This window comes from Puntigrus tetrazona, unplaced genomic scaffold, assembly GCF_018831695.1.
Source record: "Puntigrus tetrazona isolate hp1 unplaced genomic scaffold, ASM1883169v1 S000000148, whole genome shotgun sequence".
NCBI classification, from domain to species: domain Eukaryota; kingdom Metazoa; phylum Chordata; class Actinopteri; order Cypriniformes; family Cyprinidae; genus Puntigrus; species Puntigrus tetrazona.
In genome coordinates this window covers 1851208-1869115 of record NW_025047824.1, presented here as the reverse complement: position 1 = coordinate 1869115, position 17908 = coordinate 1851208, and the positions used below count along the sequence as shown (strand labels likewise).

The window sequence follows — 17908 nt, the reverse complement described above, 5'->3', positions numbered from 1 at the left end:
CTTGTGAATCATATATCAGTACAATTCCCCTCTGTGCTGTTTGGCAACGGCGGAATGACGGGTGTCATTTATCATACGGACTGAAAGAGGCTGTGGGAAAAGGGATTTGAATTCTTTCGGAGGTGTGTAGATTCTCCTTAGTGGAGGATCATTAAATGGAGGGGGTTTTTCAGCAAGGGGATATGAGTGACTCCTGGAGCTTTTTTTCCCCGTGTGCTTAAGAACTGGCTGCGTCAATCCCTCACTGTCTTAAATTGAGGATTTAAAGCACTCTGGTGGGTTTGCGAGGTGCAGAAATGGGTAGAAATGCTTTTGGTGCGATTTGTATCTCCCAGCTACGTGCGAGTATAGTAACTAGTCTGCAAATCATCTCTAATCTGTCGCCTGTGAATGCCAATCGCCATTAATGCACTTTTATTTGCGCGCCTCGCTAAAGAAAGCGTAGCTATTGCATGCTCGGGGGTTAGGGATTTGAACAAACCCCATACCATATGTAGAAAACCCGGGTGCGCAACTCGTCCTGCATTTTTTTCCTGCTGGGATTGTTGGAGCATTGCTTTTCTAATAGATCAAACTTGCCAGTTTCATCTGGCAAATGTAAAAATAAGCGAAGAAAAAAGAATATCGTACTTGGTGGGTGGGCTCTTTTGACTTATGAAGGTCAGCAACCACCTAACAACCGCTCTAGAAACATGCAAACAACCAGTTTAAGTAGAGTAGGATTTACGCTGAAAGAATAAAAGTTTCTCTAAGAAAGTGCTTGTAAATTTTTTAACTTGTAAACATTAAACTCGTCTACTTGAAATTTCCAAGTTAAATTTGAAGTTGAAATGCTTACTGCAGTAATCTCTGTTTTATTTGGCAATTTTTGTGTGCATGAAAAAATGTACTCTTAATTTGCAAATAAATTTTACAAAGGAATTACAAGCAAACAAGTTAAATTACAGATATAATGAATATTTTTTCTTCTCCTTTTAAATGTTCAAATTCAAATAAAGCACTAGGATCTTTTTATTACAAAAATGACAACTGAACATTATATAACATTTAACATTTATATAACTACTACAAGTTTACAGTAGTAGTATTTTTTGGTAAAAACAACCACTAATTTGTAAAAAGGAAAAAAAAGGTGTAAATAAAAACAAAGAAATGGCAAATAACACTGAATTAAGTATGAAATCGTTAAGTAGAAGGTCTAAAACAGTATTTAGTCTGTATTTTTTTTATTTACAACTTATTATAGGCCACACTGTAAATATATTCTTACAGTGAGGCCTTGCACCACTCATATTTTCTCTCTAAAATAAAAACCTAAAAATCTAGTTTAAGTCTTGCTATTTGTTTAAATACAATCTTTTATACCAATACAATCATCTCGGTGCTGTCAGGTTTACAGCAAATACACGTTTTTGCCGTCTTCTAAGCTTTGCCATCAACGGAAAAGCAGCACTCGCTCTTAATCAAATACAGCATTGCCAATCAAGCTCAGCACCTGTCACGAAGACTGCCGATTTTGACGTTTCATAAGCATTGATCACATAAAGTGATTGTTCAAAGACAAGGTTGTGATAGCTCACAGTGTTGTGCTTGTGTTTTTTTACCCACATGAGACAAAACACAACCTCTACCTCCCATTGTGGTGTACAAGTGTAAACCCAAGAGTCTCGTGATCGCACAAACAAATCACACCCAGCAGGGGTCTGGTTACCCTTGTCAGGCTTTCTTTCTCACCACCTTATTCATGTTTTGTGTTTGGGGGAGGGCAGACGGGGATCTGGCTTACCCAGAGTGCTTTTTATTTGCTGCAATGATCGGGATTGGGTGTAGGATTTGAATCAGGAAACCCCGATCTCTCTCTCTCTCTCTCTCTCTGCATGCAGCTCCTAATTGTGGTTGGTATGTTGTCAGGTTCAGGGCGGCATACTGTACTCAGAATCAGAGGTTCCTCTGGGGTAAGTGGGTATATTAGACAGTCTCCGCAGCTTAAGAGGTCTCAGCTGGGCGTTGCAGGAAGAAAGAGACTTCAAGTGAGAATCAACCACCGGCGAGTGAAGCATGTTCAGAAGGAAGGGTTGGAGAATGACGTCCTACTCAGATCCATTATAATGACTTCAAAATGAGATGAGAGCTTATCAAACATCAGGATATTCGCAGATAGATAAATGAGAAATCATTTGTCATTGCATCCTATAAATAAAATACAGACTAATCAGTGTTGAGGAAACCACTTTGAAAGTGAAGCTTGACAAGTTAGCTGCTCAAAACAAAGTCAACCCAATAAGTTTCCTTGAACTTATTCATTTGTATCCAAATTAACTTATTTGAGAAAGAGGTGAAGAGCGTGTTTGATTATCCCCTTGCAATGTGTTTTTTGTTGCACAACTATCAGTTTGTTAGAAAGCAAACAACTGTGGATAGGCCAGAGATGAAAAACATAAGATACTGAAGAAAGCTGTTAGTTAGTTCAGTTGTTCATTTTAGTTAGTTACTCGCCAACGCTGAAACTAATGAATGTAATGTTGCCTAAACAGCTCATTAGATTTGTCCTTTGATTACCGCTGTTTACATATGCGGCATCTGTGAGTATCTCCCCATCAAAGAACCCACGCCAAGAAAGCGTAACTAACCCACTTGAAGCCCTCGCTCTGTATCTCTTCAGATTTGGTGTGTACGTTGACATTGTTTTACCAACTCATCCAAATGTGTAATTGCAATTATAGTCCCTTGATGACTCCCCAAGGGGCGCATGATTGCAATTAGAAAGAGAAAATGTTAATTAATTAAGCTACTCAAAGAGAAGAGCAGGATTGGTTTAACTGTGGACGTCTGACCGGAGGACACCTTGGAGAATTAATTCCACTGTTTAGATGTAGATATCTCACAGCTGCTTTAATCAAGAATATGTACAGTATATGCGTATGTTGTTGATTCGTGACTTATGGACGTAACGCAAGATTTCAGTGAAGTTGCTGGGTAAAACAAACCAATTAGCGGGGTTTCATTTGAATACAATGACAAAACGTAGGCGACAGCTATTTCATTGTTATGCCCTTTAACATACTGAAAAGCTAAGGGCCTAAAACTTGTTTCTTCTGGACACAGCAGTTCATTGGGTTATTAGGTTGGGTCTCAGCAGAAACAGTCATCTAGATTGTGACCATTGTCTGTGATTGATGACCCAACCTTTAGTTGCTGAGCTGGTATGTTTGTTCCTGTGTAATTGTCTTCCAGATGGCTAGGCTAAGTGTTCGTTAACACGTTTATGGTGGCATTGTTAAAATTGATGGCTTGGATGCTCGGTTTTCAAAAGATGTAGTACACCAGACCATCGTCCAAACAGTTGAGACTATAACAAAAACACAGAGGACTGTCTTTTGTCTGAGCTGCGGCATTTTTTGTTTTTCCTCTCTTGATAGTCTCACTGGGATCCTGGGGCCTCGTTTAGAAAAAAACACTTGATCCTGTATTCTATGAATGTGGTACCGCAAGGCTCAGTAATAGGACCGTTGTTATTTACCCTGTACAGGGTATCATAAATATCATTAAGAAACACTGACAGTTCGTACACATAACATGACACATAAGAACTAAATCGCATTTGTAGTGATATTTTTTCTTTGGATTTTTGTAACCATTTTGTACATTAACTTGATTTGACAATTTCTTGCCAATAATAAGTGAGGGATACATTTCGGATCATTTCTGTATTCACGATTTATATTAAAATCATTCTATGCTAATCTAAACCATTCTATGCTAATCCCAGGTTTGCAGGCTTCCTTAAAATCCTATAATGCAAAATTCATGTTTTGTTAACTTCATTGACATAAAAAGCTTTAAAAAAATCTTAGGAAATGTGTTTTGTGGGCCTCTCACTGAACCCTCAGCCTGAGAGAATCTGAGAGATCGGAGGGGAAAATGGATATAGGTGGCAGTGCTAGTCATCAATCATGGTCCCTCAAGAGAAGGTGCAGCTAAAACTGGACTGAAGTGCTATCTGTCAGCTGCTGCGATACAGACGGTGCTGTGCAGCCTGGGCCCGTATCGCTCCACCATCAGCTCACAGCAGCATAAACTGCCATGTAAACACAGGCAGGTGCTAGCCTTGCGCGCAACCTACATACCCTTACAGAAGGTCATAATTGTACAGCTAGCTTTCATAGGGAGTGTTTCACTTTTATGCTTGTCAAAGGATTGTCGTAACTCTGTATACAACAGAAAAACAGCTAGATAAAAAATCAAAACTATAAGCTCAAAGTATTTGCTGATAGAAACCCTCCTAAAACATTTGAAAATGTACCTATTGCAACAAAGAAGAGGTAGCAAGAGAGCCAGTAGGAGAATACCGTTGTGGCACTAACTGTGATAAACATAAGGTTCGCCATAGCTTTAGCATAGTATACTATAAAAATGAGGCTGAATAAAAATTACAATCTATAAAATCAAAATGGGCTTGATGTTTGCTGAAAGAAAATGCACTCACTGTGGCAAAGATGCTAGTAGGCAAAGAGCTGCTTTGGCACTATGATAAAAACAAGGTTTGTCAACTTTAGCACCATACACTATAGAAAATAAATTCATAAACTCCAGCTGGAGGTAATGTGTGCATAATGTCCACTAGCTGCTGTAAATACAAGGTATCGTAACTTAGTTAAGTAGAAGAGGCTAGATTACAAGTACAATTTATAAAATTGACAGGGGCTCAATGTGTGTTGAAAGAAATCCTCCTAAATCTTTTGAAAATACGTTTATCGTAGCAGTGAATCTAGTAGGCAGAGAGCTGCTGTGTTGCTAGCTGCTCTGTCACAAGGTTTGTCATAACTTTAGCACAGTATACTAAAGAAAAGTGGCTAGATAAAAAATTAAAAGCCATAAACTCGGACTGCTGAGGACAGGACGGTCGGTTTACAAACTTCAGGGAAAATATATGCTGCCATTAGCTTTGTCTCACTGTTGAATAAAGCCACCAGGCGCTTCTCCCCTGATGTCAGGCAGCAGCTGTCGATAGCTCTCAAGATGGATAGCCGTTCTGCATGCCTATTGATTCGGCACAGGCCACAGATATAAGTATCATTTGTCATTTCTGGAATGATATGGAGTCCTAGTTAAAACCCAGAGAGGGGATATGGCCGTGCCTGGAGGGGGGAGGTAGAGGAGCAGGTTGTCGGAGTCTTTTGATGAATGGCTCTACAGCTTTTTGGTTCTGTCTGGGAACGAAGGGGGCCATTTAAGCAGCTATTTGCTTTCACTGCATTCCAAGAACAACAAGACAGCAAGTCCAGAGGCCTGAGCCGCCACCGCTGCAAACAGGGTGGTCTGACCCAGTGTGGAGGGGAGAGGGTGGGATCCGCGCTGTAGCAAGTGCGTGGGTAGGCGAGAACCGAACAAGACTGCGGTCTCATTATGACTTCCTCTGCTGATCTGAGATTGATAAACCTCAGGGTTAAATTCAGGTTGAGTATACGTCAATTTGACACTTGCATCATTTTGACGTCGCAGCACTTTTACCTTCCAGAATTGTATTTACATTCCATATACATCAATTAATATTCCGCCGTCGTTAGTGGGCTCTGCCGAGAGGTCCGTGACAAACAAATAAAACGAATGTTTGCTCGTCAAACACAGAGCAGCTCCACAGAATCCCCCAGTGACTTTGCTTTGATTATGTTGTGCGTTTGGGAGGCCAGCCAACAGGAGAGCGGACTTCATTATTGTATGGATCATCTTTTAAGACCATTTAAGATCACAGGGCCCCGAGTTGAGTAAATACTCCAAGACAAAGAGTCTCTCTCAAGTTTATTGAGTTTCTTGGTACGTTCGCATCACAGTATGCGATTCCTCATGCGCCCATCTTTGTCGAAAATCAAGGGTGCATTCTTTTTTTGATAGAATCAAATTCGAGTTATGTCACTGCAGGTTGCCGACAGCAGACGGATAGAAAGATGTGGCACTAAACCTGGAAACCTTCAAACAGAGGAATGACATGTAATTACTTCAGGTGTCCATCAAGCTATGTTTGAAAATGTCAGCATGGGATCCGACATGATAGATTTACAACTTCAGAATCCGACGAAAAATAATTACCAGATTGAATACCCAGACCTAGACTTTACGGTTGGTGCGACACTTCCTCGTTTTTCTCTACCTCTCTCTAGGCCCCAGTAGTGTGTGTGCCACAGTATTGCGCCACAGGAGCACTATTGTTGTCGCAATTTCTTTTCGGAACCGCCAAAATGTCATCGTCCAGCTGGAGGGACATTTTTGTGTCTCTTAGTATGCTCACAACACACACACTTGCACAAATTCCCACAGAGCCATGGTGTAAGGTTACAGTCTCAGGCACGACTTGCACTAAGTGGCCAAGTCAGAAGGAGGTCTGGCCTCTGACGTAAGGCCCACGTCTGTGTCTTTTGAAGCACTGACAGCTGAGGACAGTGACATAAGAAGCAGGAAAAGAAGCATCTGAGATCTCAATGCCTCATTGTTCATATCACGGTTTCACTGGTCGTCAAAGCCTGGCTGGACATTTAGATTCACATCCAGCGATGATGAGTCAAAGCCATGGCAGTACCGTCATTAAAATCCTTAACAATGCAGTATTCCAAAGGATTTATGTAAGCAAGTCAGTGAGTAGCACTTTAGCGCACAGCAAGTCGCATGTTTCCAATGGGGGTGATTCAACCTAAGGATGCAGAAAAATGCAAGGATATATAAAACTTATTCCGGTTTCACCTTCGGTTACATGACACACTTTTGATGTAGGCATCCGTTAATCGGTACTTCCGAGAAGTCCGGTTGTGTTTTTGGATGTCTGAAACTTTCTATCCCTGTATCTATACCCTGTATCTGCTTTCCACACACTCAAAACATGTCATGTATTCATATCTATCAAATGTTCTGCTTTGCTATATAAAAGTAATAATAAGGCAAATTCATTGTGGGACTTGAACCAACAACCTTCTTTTCGCTCGCGGGTTTTAGCTGCCTCGCCACACTTCCCGCAGGGAGGTCACGTAGCATGTTCGCTCAATGCAGCAACCGAACAGCATTTAGTCGGGTCCCAGGGTCTCGCACTTCACCTCCTTCCTGTCTCTGCAACCGTCTCCATCTTGTTCCAGGCTATGTATAACAGCAGAGTACCGTTTGCGCTTGGATCCCCTCGGAGAAGTAGTGCATGAATTGATCCCATCCTCCCTCTCTAATGCCTCTTTCCTCGAACGGAACAAACAGGCGGCGCGTGCATGCCGCCCAGGACAGATGTTCGGGATTACTTTCACCTCGCTGCTTCATTGTATGCACTTTGGAGGATCCCAGCTGATGTGGAATGCTGCCTCCTCAGTTCGCCTGCCACCGCCTCTACAGGGCACATCTCTTCCCCAGCTTTATCTTTCTATCCCGTTCTCCTGTCTCGCTGTCTTTCTCTTTCTCTTTCCCTTTCTACTCCTGACATCCGTCACTTTATTGGAGAAAAGAGTCGCTTCTGAAGGGCCCGCCCTCAGAAATTTGTTCGCACAAATCCGTGTAGCTTGAAAACCGTCCAGCGCCTGTGAGCGGACGGTGTTTTTTTTACTGCTTTTACAAAGGCGCTGCTACGAGCCGTGCCAGGATATTTGAATTTAGAGACGCAGTCCCAGTCAGACACCTGTACAGACGGCGTAGGGATGTAGAAAACACTCGTAGCAGCTAGTCGGGAGGGAAAGCAGGTGTGTATTTGTGCGTGTTTCGTGAAGTGGAAAGCCATTGAGCAATGAGGCCCCTCGCTGAGAGAAGAGGAGGGGGAGTGACGTTATCTCCTCGCCAAGCGTCTATCTAATCTGGCCACTGCAAGCCACGGGCGGAAGTGGGAGCAAGACCGGGGACGGGGCCTCGACGCATCTTTAATTACCGCTGATATCACCGCGGAGAAGAGGGGGGGCGAGCGAGCGAGAGAGAGTGGAGCTCGCGTTCACTTTTTAATTAAGGCTCGGTAGTGTAACTCGTCAATGTACATTATTGGAAGAATGAACGTCAATGCCATTGCTTTTTCGCCCCCTCCTTTATCTCTGTCAATGATTCAAAGACATGATTTATGGTCGCTCGCCGTCTTTCAGGATCATCCATCAAAGCACCGGGCTCCGCCGCCGCCCGCCCGTTGTAAATCATTCTGAAAGCCTGTCACTCATTTCCATTAACCGTTCCTCTGTCGCTCTGGTCCCCGCCTCCCTCACCTCCTCTCTCTCTCTCTCTCTCTCTCTCTCTTTCTCTCTCAGTATCTCCCTCTCTCTTTCTCCTCGTCTTCCTCCCCCTGCTGGTGCACAACCTTCAGTCACGCGGGGCTACGTGTTCCATATCGCCGCCTTCCCTTCCCCACTCTTCTTCCATAAATTAACCACTTTCAGACGTGCTGTGGAGGAAGGGGCCATGCCATTCCGTTCTAGCAAGCAGAACCCCCTCCCACTTCATTACTGGTTAAGACCCCTCAGCGGCCCGGAATCTCAAAAGGGCCGAGGGGTGGATGTGATCATTATGTAGACTGATAAGTAATTCACTTAGAAACTTAACACCAATAGCGCCGAAAGCAGGTCACTCTGAATTAGGTGTCGGGAAAAAAAAAGAGGAACTTTTGGAATAGGGATAATCCACAAAACTAATTAAAAAAACAGGATATCAATGTATTTGTTAATATAAATAGATCTGTCACTTACATCTTAACCCATTTTAAGATGTGACAGATATGTCTCCGCTGGTACTGGTGTTACAGAGAGATCTGAGGTTAGTGAACGGATGTTGATATGACATGTCAAGCAATGACACAATGTACAGCTATTTTAAACAAATCATTTATTTATAAAGGATCTTTTCATACTGTATATTTATTCATTTAGCTTTTTTTGCCTAAGGTCAAGAGCACAAAAGGGTAGTCTGATAAATCATTTGCTTTCTGTTTGGAATAATTTACTCATTGTGTCATCACAGCCATGAAGATTTAATTCTGTGGAACAGATAATTTGTTCCTATGCCACTGATACACGATAGAAGCGTATTAGTCATTTAAAGCGGGAACTCGTTTATCCATCAAGTCAATATGAAACTTAAGGAAGTGACTCATGCTGCTATTCAAAGTTCATGCAGTAAGAACAGGGTTAGAATCTGTACTTTCTGTTGTGGTTTCTCCGTCGCTTTCCAGCTAAATTGTCTGTGCGGTTTGAAATCCCGCTGCCCTTAAACGGCAACTTTACTCCTTTGACAGCGCATGCAGCAATGCTCTTTTATGAAGTGGAAAAAAAGTTGACTCAAAAGAAGACTGTCAATCTCTCTCAGTAGCTGACACTGCTCTGCGGGGAGCTTTTGGCCTTTCAATTGAGTGGCTTCCTTTTTCATTCTAATCAACAACTCGATATCAACGCGACAAAATATCCACCAACAGCAGAAAAGTAGCGTTGAGGGGGGAAACTTTTCAGGGAATGCCTTTGCCAACACTTCTCACAATTCGGGCAGCCATTGTCTGCGGCGCAGGCTGTCGCCGAGTGACAACGCTCTCCCGGCGCATCCCGAAGTCAGTGCTTTTCAAGCGAACGGCGGTCCCTAATCATCGCGCGGAGGACGTTTGACAACAACTCCCGACAAATTCGCCATTAAAATGAATAGTAACCGTGAACAGAGGGTCTGTTTTGGAAGCGCTTTCCTTTCTCTCTCTCTCCCTTTGGTGTTCGCTCCCCGCTGTGTTGCAGGTTTTGGCGTGAGAGTCGTCTTCCCTCGCTTTATTTGTGCCACCAAACAGCCTTTGGTCCCACAAGAAGCTGACAGCACCACGCTTCTGTTGCAAATACACTGGGAAGTCTCATTGTATTTAATGAAGGGAAAAACTGGCTATCTACTATTAATGAACTTGGAATATAAAAAATGCATCCTTTGCTGAAAACTGCACAAAACTGCTTGTATAAGGCAAATGGGCGACTGGAGGGGGGCCAAAACCTAATGAAAGATCCATAGAATATCTGCTAGGAGAGGGAGGGTACGTGAAAATGCAAATGATTTTAAAGTGATAGTTCGCGCAAAAATTACATTTCTGCCATCATTTACCTACCCTCGTGTCATTTCAAACCGCTGTGATTTTTTTTCTCCCGGAGAACACAAATGGGGAGTTTTTGAAGAATATCCAGGTCTCGCTTTTTTCCAAAAAAAAAAAAAAAAAAAAAGTGAACTGGGAAAATGCCTCAGTGTTTTATTGTCCGTAACAATTAAAAACGACAGTGGCCCATGTTTCGGTATCCCATAAAATCGGCATTTTTAAAAAAAAAAAATTTATTTGTGATATTTTGGAAATATTAATGTGATATTAATTGCTAAAAAGATCATTTGATCATTTTGATTAATCTGCATATAATGCAGTTAATTTGATTAATATTTGAATAGACATATATTTTAAATGCATAACACCAGTTATTGGACATCTGGATCAGCATTTTCTATATATATATATATATATATATATATATATATATATATATATATATATATATATATATATATATATATATATATATATAATTTATTTTATTTTTATTTTTTTTTCCAAGTCATTCAAGTATGTAATGACATAAGGGCAAGTAAATGATGACAGTAGTTTCATTTTTGGGAAACTATTCAATAAAAACCTTGTAGTTTTCGTGATTGCATCACGTTTGATTTCACAGAGATGAAACATGGACCTATCTAATGACAGCATATTTTATTAATTCTATTCATAAACTAAGATTTTGAATATCATGCAATAGTTTTGGGATATGCTTTATAATGCTTTTCTCACGCAGCAACTTGCATAATATGGGAAATGTACGGATATAACATGAGGGTGCAGGAAAACATTTTCTTTCTCAGTTTATTCAGATCTATTAAACTTCATGCGTGCGCGCGATTTAATTCTCTTGGCATTATATGAAACCTTCAACGGTTTTTGGAGGCGTATTAAGATCCTAATTTTAGCGTCGGCTCATTAAAAACAGTCTATAGATGTCAAAAGGCTCATACGGTGTCAGAAGGAGAGGGTTCGCTTTGTCTTTCGCCGGCGTGCGGTCACATGTTGCAAGTTCTCGAATTTGAAAAATCAATTAGAACCTCTGAATCCCATTACAATGCAAATTCCCTAAATAGACAGAGGAAATAGATAAAAAGAGGAGTTCTGTGTTCTCTGATCCAATACCCCACTTCTTTGTCTTTGTAATCATCGGTACGTTCAGTCCTTTTTATATATGTCAGACAAGGTGACTATGACAAAGGCCACACGAGGGCTTTGTTCATATGCAGCACAGAGGACGGGGAACGTGTCCCAGCGGATCTGTTTGTACCAGTAAGCCCCTCTTTCATTTAGGACAGCGGCGAGCGCTTTGAGAGGAAGTGAGGTGTCCCGCGCTCTCTCACCTCAGTGCGTCCTGTGACATTTGTTAATGCCACGACTTTGTTCTGCGTTTCGGGATATTTGGAATGTCTTATTACCATTATGCATGCATGGAGATTTAAAGCAGCAGTTCGCCCGAAAATTGTAATTCTGTCCTCATTCACTCACCAGTTCCTTTCTTCTTTTGAGCACGAAAGAAGATACTTTGAAGAATGATGGTAACCAAAGAGATGTTGGTCACCATAGACTTCCATAGCATTTTTGTTTTTCCATATAGGGAGCAACAAACAGGAATGATTAGACAGAAAAATTACTATATTTAATTTTCTTATTTTGAATTTTTCTGTTTTATATATATATATATATATATATATATATATATATATATATATATATATATATATATATATATATATATATATATAATTTTATTATATTATGACATGAGAGCAATGTAGTTTTCAGCTTTAGATGGATTGCATCATGTTTGATTTTTTTGTTTTAATTAGTTTTATATATGTGTGTGTGTGTGTGTGTGTGTCTGTGTGTGTGTGTGTGTGTATATATATATATATATATATATATATATATATATATATATAAAGCTTATTTAGTTTAATTTTTAGTATTGTTAAGTTAAAATTTGTTAGCTCACGTAAGTGATAGTGTTTCTTCCTCTTCTGCACATAACTTCCTGTATTCTTGTACAATCTCTCACATTCTCTCTAAAATAAAATAGTCCAAAAGAAAAAAAGGTCAAACTAGATTAGCTGGATTTCCGCTGAAAAAAATGTCCTGTCCCATTTTTGCCTTTTAATAAATGAAGGCAAATGCTTAACAAAATGTATTTCAGTCTTTGCATTCTGTCGTCTAAACTCTCCCGTCTCTTCTTTGGCTGACTTTTTTATTGACTGAACAAAAGAGTGCAATATTTAGATGACAGGTCCTTTAAAAGCGTGTCCCTTTCTCTGTCTTTCTCTCGTGACACACACACACACACACACTCTCTGCCTCTCTGCGCCATGCAAACATTCCTGACTGACATTCAATCAGGAAATTTAAACCAAAGCCTGATGATCTTTCATTAGCAGCACCCTGCTTGCTTGGCTGCTCAGGTTCAGATGAGTGGGAGGGCCGGGGGCCGCAGGGGCCAGTGCTCCTCCATCAGGCCTAATCAGACTCTTATTGGATCAGTGGAGGAGCCGGTGACAGCCGATGGATGGACAGAGATGAAGACACACTGTAGCGCTCATGTCATAAAGCTTCCATTTACATTTTTTAACAAGCACATTTTTGAGCGAGTAATTAGGCCAGTATAGTGTGTTTTTTTCTGTTATGCACTGTATATATGTACACTTGCTTATTTACTTTGACTGTCAATTGTTCATCATTATTTAAAATAATAATAATAATAATAATAATACTTGAATGTGCAATATTAGGTATAAAAAACTAATTTAGTTTTTACTAAATTAGGACAAAAACTATTTTGTAATGAGGACAAGCTCTAAAATCTTAATTTTGGACATACACATGTTATAGAAATATATGAATATAAAATTGTAATTAAATTAATTTCATTCTAATATTTTTGACCTATATTTTTAATTTTTTTAAATCAATTTTATTATTTAAAATGAAATGAAAACCTTTGATTTGAATTTGATTAAAATATGTGTGCATTTTAAACCATAAATTACATGCAAATATTATAATCAAATGATTAAAATACTTCAAAAATAAACATTGAATTACACGTTAAAGAATATTTGCCAATTAAAGCATGATTAAATTGACACACACACATATATATATATATATATACATATATATATATATATATATATATATATATATATATATATATCTACATATATATATAAAATACACAATATATATTATATTGTTAATAACAAATACAGAAAATGTTGCCCTTCGGATAAAATTATTGCATTTCAAAATAATTGCATTATTTTTTACTGAAAAAGACGTCAAATATTCTCATTAAGATTACTTGAGAACACAGCTAAACACTTTTCTTTTGCTTTTTCTAATATCCAGTCGAATTTTGACGTGGTAGAGGAGGAGGAGTCTCTGTCTTTAGCTCCTCCCACCGCTCGCTCTCTATCTGCCATCGCTAGCAGACCATGATCGCCCGGTTCATGCGTGAGCCGAGAGGAAGCAGGGTTTCTGCGTCTCAAAGGAGCACTTTGTTTGCCAGCGAAAAAGATCGCCAATGTTTGTCAGTTTGCGGACCACGAAGGTCCACGACACGGACGGCGAAGGACCGGCTCACAGGCCTCGGTGACCATAAAGTGCTTTCGTAAACATAAAAAAAAAATCTTTGATCTCTTAACAACGTTCTCTTGGTTTTTGCTTTAATTTCCCCGAACGTGTTCTTTCAAAGAAGCTCTTTTGATACACGGTATGACACAGCCGCTTCAAAAGCTTCGAATCAAGACCACAATTGCTGCAGCTTTTCCAGTCCTGAGTTCTATTTGATTATATTATACCATTAAATATTTAATGCGTGGGTATATGAAAGCAAGGCATTTATCTGCATGAATTGCTCCTGTTTAGTCAAGGAAGTAATGTGCTTTAAGTAACATCTCTGTCATGCATACAAAAATTAACGCTAATCTCTCCGCCGCCTGGTTTCCAGCCAGAGCCCTGGAAGAGGTTTGCGGAGCAGTCAGTGTGTCTCAGCATGAAAACAACACACAACACTTTACTGCCGCGCTTTTCACTGATATCAAAGGTTTAAGCGTAAGTTATACCGTAATAAGCGACGCTAGCAACAAAGGCGGAGGGCAATCAAACGTAAACATTAAGCATAATGCTTTTTATTTTATCTCTTCGGCAGACTTTAAGTATTCGATCGATCTTTAGGATCCGTTTCAGAGGCCAGGCTGTTGACGATGAACATGTTTTTTGCGCTTGACGTGTATCTGGTGTTTCTCACTTCTGGTCAGTGTAAATGTTGACGTGGAGAACGTTCACACTGCTCTCGGAGAGCCTGCGGCGGTACACTGGGAGAAGATTTAATTGGGCCTGTTAAGTATTAATTGACGTCACGTCAGCAGAGCCGTGCTTTGAACTGATTTACTAAATAGCCAAACATCCGACGGCATGCTAATTATGGACTGTAATTAAGTTAAAGGTCGAAATATATGCATTACTTATTTATTTTTAAACATTTTAACTTCTAACATTTTAAACTCTGGTTATCGAGACAAAGCGCGACGGACCCACTAATGATAAAATTATAATTTTATATTGTTTAATCTTCTTGTTTTGGCATTCATTGTATATATATATATATATATATATATATATATATATATATATATATATATATACAAAATTCTAAAAGGTACTTAACTACACCTTCATTGCTATCTTAATTGCTAACAGAAACAAATCTGAGTAAGTTGAACTATTAAAATTAGTACTAAAACTGAAAAAATTACAAAAATATAAAAAAAATGACTTAATACAATTTATTAAAGCTTAACGAAATACTGACTAAAATTGCATTAAGTTAATTTAACTTTTTTAAATTTTTAAAGTGACAAAACAATGAATAAAACTTAATAAACTTTAAAATGTACTAAAATTAAAAATAAACAAAATAAATAAAATTTAAAAATTAACTAAAAATTAACTGAAACATTTAAAACGATAAAAGCACTTATAATTTGCTAAAGCCTAACTAAACTTAATTCAGCTAAAACTGAAATAAAAACAGCTTAAACAGAAATTAAATAAAATTTTAATATTAAACCAAAATATAAAAAAAAGACAAGCACTTAAAAATAAATGCATAAATAAAATAAAATAAAGCATTTAAACAAAAACTGAAATAAAAACAAATTTAAACAGAAATTTGTACTTAAAAGTACTTAAATTTGAGTAAAGGTTAAGGATAGGCGCTTAAACTGAAATTAAATTAGATTAAAAAAAGGCAAAAGCGCTTTAAGCGCTTAACACGTCTGCTTAAAAAAACGAAGAAAAAAAAATAAAACTGAAATAAAGCCAAACTAAAATATAAAAAATGACAAGCACTTCAAAAATAGATTAAATAAAGTAAAATAACCGCCTAGTAGGAAAAACAAAAAGTCTCCTCTGAACTTTGGCGGTCTGAACGGTTACAGCACGTTGCTCTTGCTTCTACCGTATTTCCTGTGCAGCGCTGCAGACGTGTTGGGAGTGGCAGGCGCTGCTAAATGAGAATGTCTTGCTGTTGCATGCGATTTATCAAAGTCTCCGTGCGCCGCAGCTCGGCACGCCGCAAGACTCTTGAACTCTATTTAGGGCACAGTTAGGTAAACCCACAGTGATCCTGGCTGTCATAGCTTATGACAAAAATCAATAGCCAAAGCAGTGTGTCCAACAAAGGCCTGCCTGTGCAGCAGCGACTGCAGTGGAGATTACAGCGCTCGCATGACCTGCTTCGTTAGCGCGCCTGCGTGCGTGCGTGCGTGTGTGTGTGTGTGTGTGTGTGTGTGAAGGCTTTTTATGTGGGACACGAAAATCTTGCCTTTTCTCTCTCTCTCCCTCTCCCTCTCTTCTATTCCACCCTCTCTCTTTTTTAAAGCGTGGCATAAATCCGGGAGATGAAAATGTCACGGAGCAGGTTCATTTTGCAAAGAGGTTTTGATTGCCATGCGCGTGTAATTGATTGTTCCAAGGACAGGGGGAAATCTAGAAATGTCATAACAGCCTCTGCTTAGGTCTCTCCTGCTGCTAGACGATCAATGAGAAGTAAAAAGAGCTATCGATCGGGCCGCGCGGCAAAAACTGTAGCCTGAGACGGCGAGGAGATCCGTGGCCGAAGTGGCACAGACCTGTCAACGGCGCCTCAGAATTAGAGGGTCTCCTGCGACGCTGGCGTTACCTTTCGCATATTCGCGGAGGGCCGGAGATGTTGCAGCTGTTGGCCCTCCCGAAGCGATCGATGATAGAAATGTTACCGCTACGGGGCTAAATGTTTGATGACGTGCTGATAGAAACATTAGCATTAGGGCAGGCGGGAAAACTTCTTGCCTGAGTGTTGCGCTCGTTCCTTGAACTAATGCAAATCACACCCCTGACTGAACGCTGACTGACAGATTTACCCCCAACAGAACCTCACACGTCTCGAAGGGGATGATTAGCCCGCCGCTGTGGCACGCTAAAAGGACACGTCCACCAAGAAAACCCCAACGCCTCGAAGAGCGCCTTTTTAACTCTTGTTATTACCGTTCCCTCTGTATTATTCGTGCGAGTGCTGTCTAATGCAGTGGGGAACGACGCTGTATATGAATTATTGTTTATTGGTATTTTTTCGCGCCATGGCCTTTTTTAGCCCTTTCCACGTTTGACTAGAATCAAGTATCTGTGGCATGAGCTCGGACGTCATCGACGTTAAGACAACAAAATATTTATTTTGCAACGTTAGGGTTACCAAGTACTACAAATTCTAGTTCTAAATTAATTTTAAATGCGTCTAATTTGCTTTTAAATTTTAAATTTGTTTTATTTGGTTTATTAACAAAAAAATGCATCAAAAACAATATAAAATTAATTTTGCTACGCTGGCTGTGTGGTGATTTGTACTTTATTGTACATTTTTATTTATTACATTTACTTTTTATAGTATTATTCTTTTTTATGATGTAAATGTCACCAGTAATTGGAAAAAAAGGAATAAAAAAACTAACATTTAATATTAATATTTAACTTATTATTAAAAAAAATGATTGAGGTACTAGTTTGTTTGGACACAACATAACGGCATCAAAATATTAGCAAAACTATTTATTTATTTTTTTTAATTCCATATATTATACTTAATCAGCTGTATAAATATTTTTTGTAAAACAGTTTAAAATCTAGCTATTATAACAATTTATAAACGTATATCATATCAGTAATTGGTTACAAGTACAAAATAAAAATAAAGTATACATTTTTAAATTACAGTTAAATTAGTAAGTATTAGAAAAACAATTGCGTTTAATTATAATAAAACAATCTGTTTGTTAAAATAAATGGCTACCAGATTAAAAAAAAAAAAAAATGTCTTAGAAATTTAGACTAAGTTTGTCTTTTTTATTTTAAATATATTGTACAACATCTATCAAAAAGCCAGAAAATGAAAAATAAGCCTAAACCTAATATATTCCAAATGAAAAGTGCAAAAGTTACATCTTACTTGTGTCATTTCTATTTTTACTTATTGGTTTTAAAAGCTGCTTCAATCAAGAGTTGAACACAGACGTCTGATGGATCCTCATTTTGAAGCGCTGTATTAAATTACGCACGCATATTACATTTCTCAATGCTTTTTTACACTCAACTTTTTTTCTGCTTCTTTTTTAATATCGCACTCTTTCAACCGTCTCCCAAAAAAGACCCATATAACTTCATTTTAGGTGCATGAAATTTCAAGCCAGCACATTTTTTTTTCACAAGTACATTAAAACGACGGTGCCAGAGGAAATGATACAGATTACGCTCACTTTGATCCATCAAAGTGCAAAATCA

At 38.9% G+C, this 17908-nt stretch overlaps 1 protein-coding gene and 1 long non-coding RNA gene across 2 annotated transcripts in view; one reads left to right on the top strand and one right to left on the bottom strand.

Annotated features, from left to right (window-relative positions):
- Positions 1-17908, bottom strand: part of LOC122332811 — a 37561-nt gene that overhangs the window by 1957 nt on the left and 17696 nt on the right. The gene's annotated exons all lie outside the window — the stretch shown is intronic.
- Positions 1-17908, top strand: part of LOC122332810 (teashirt homolog 2) — a 52556-nt gene that overhangs the window by 26850 nt on the left and 7798 nt on the right. The gene's annotated exons all lie outside the window — the stretch shown is intronic.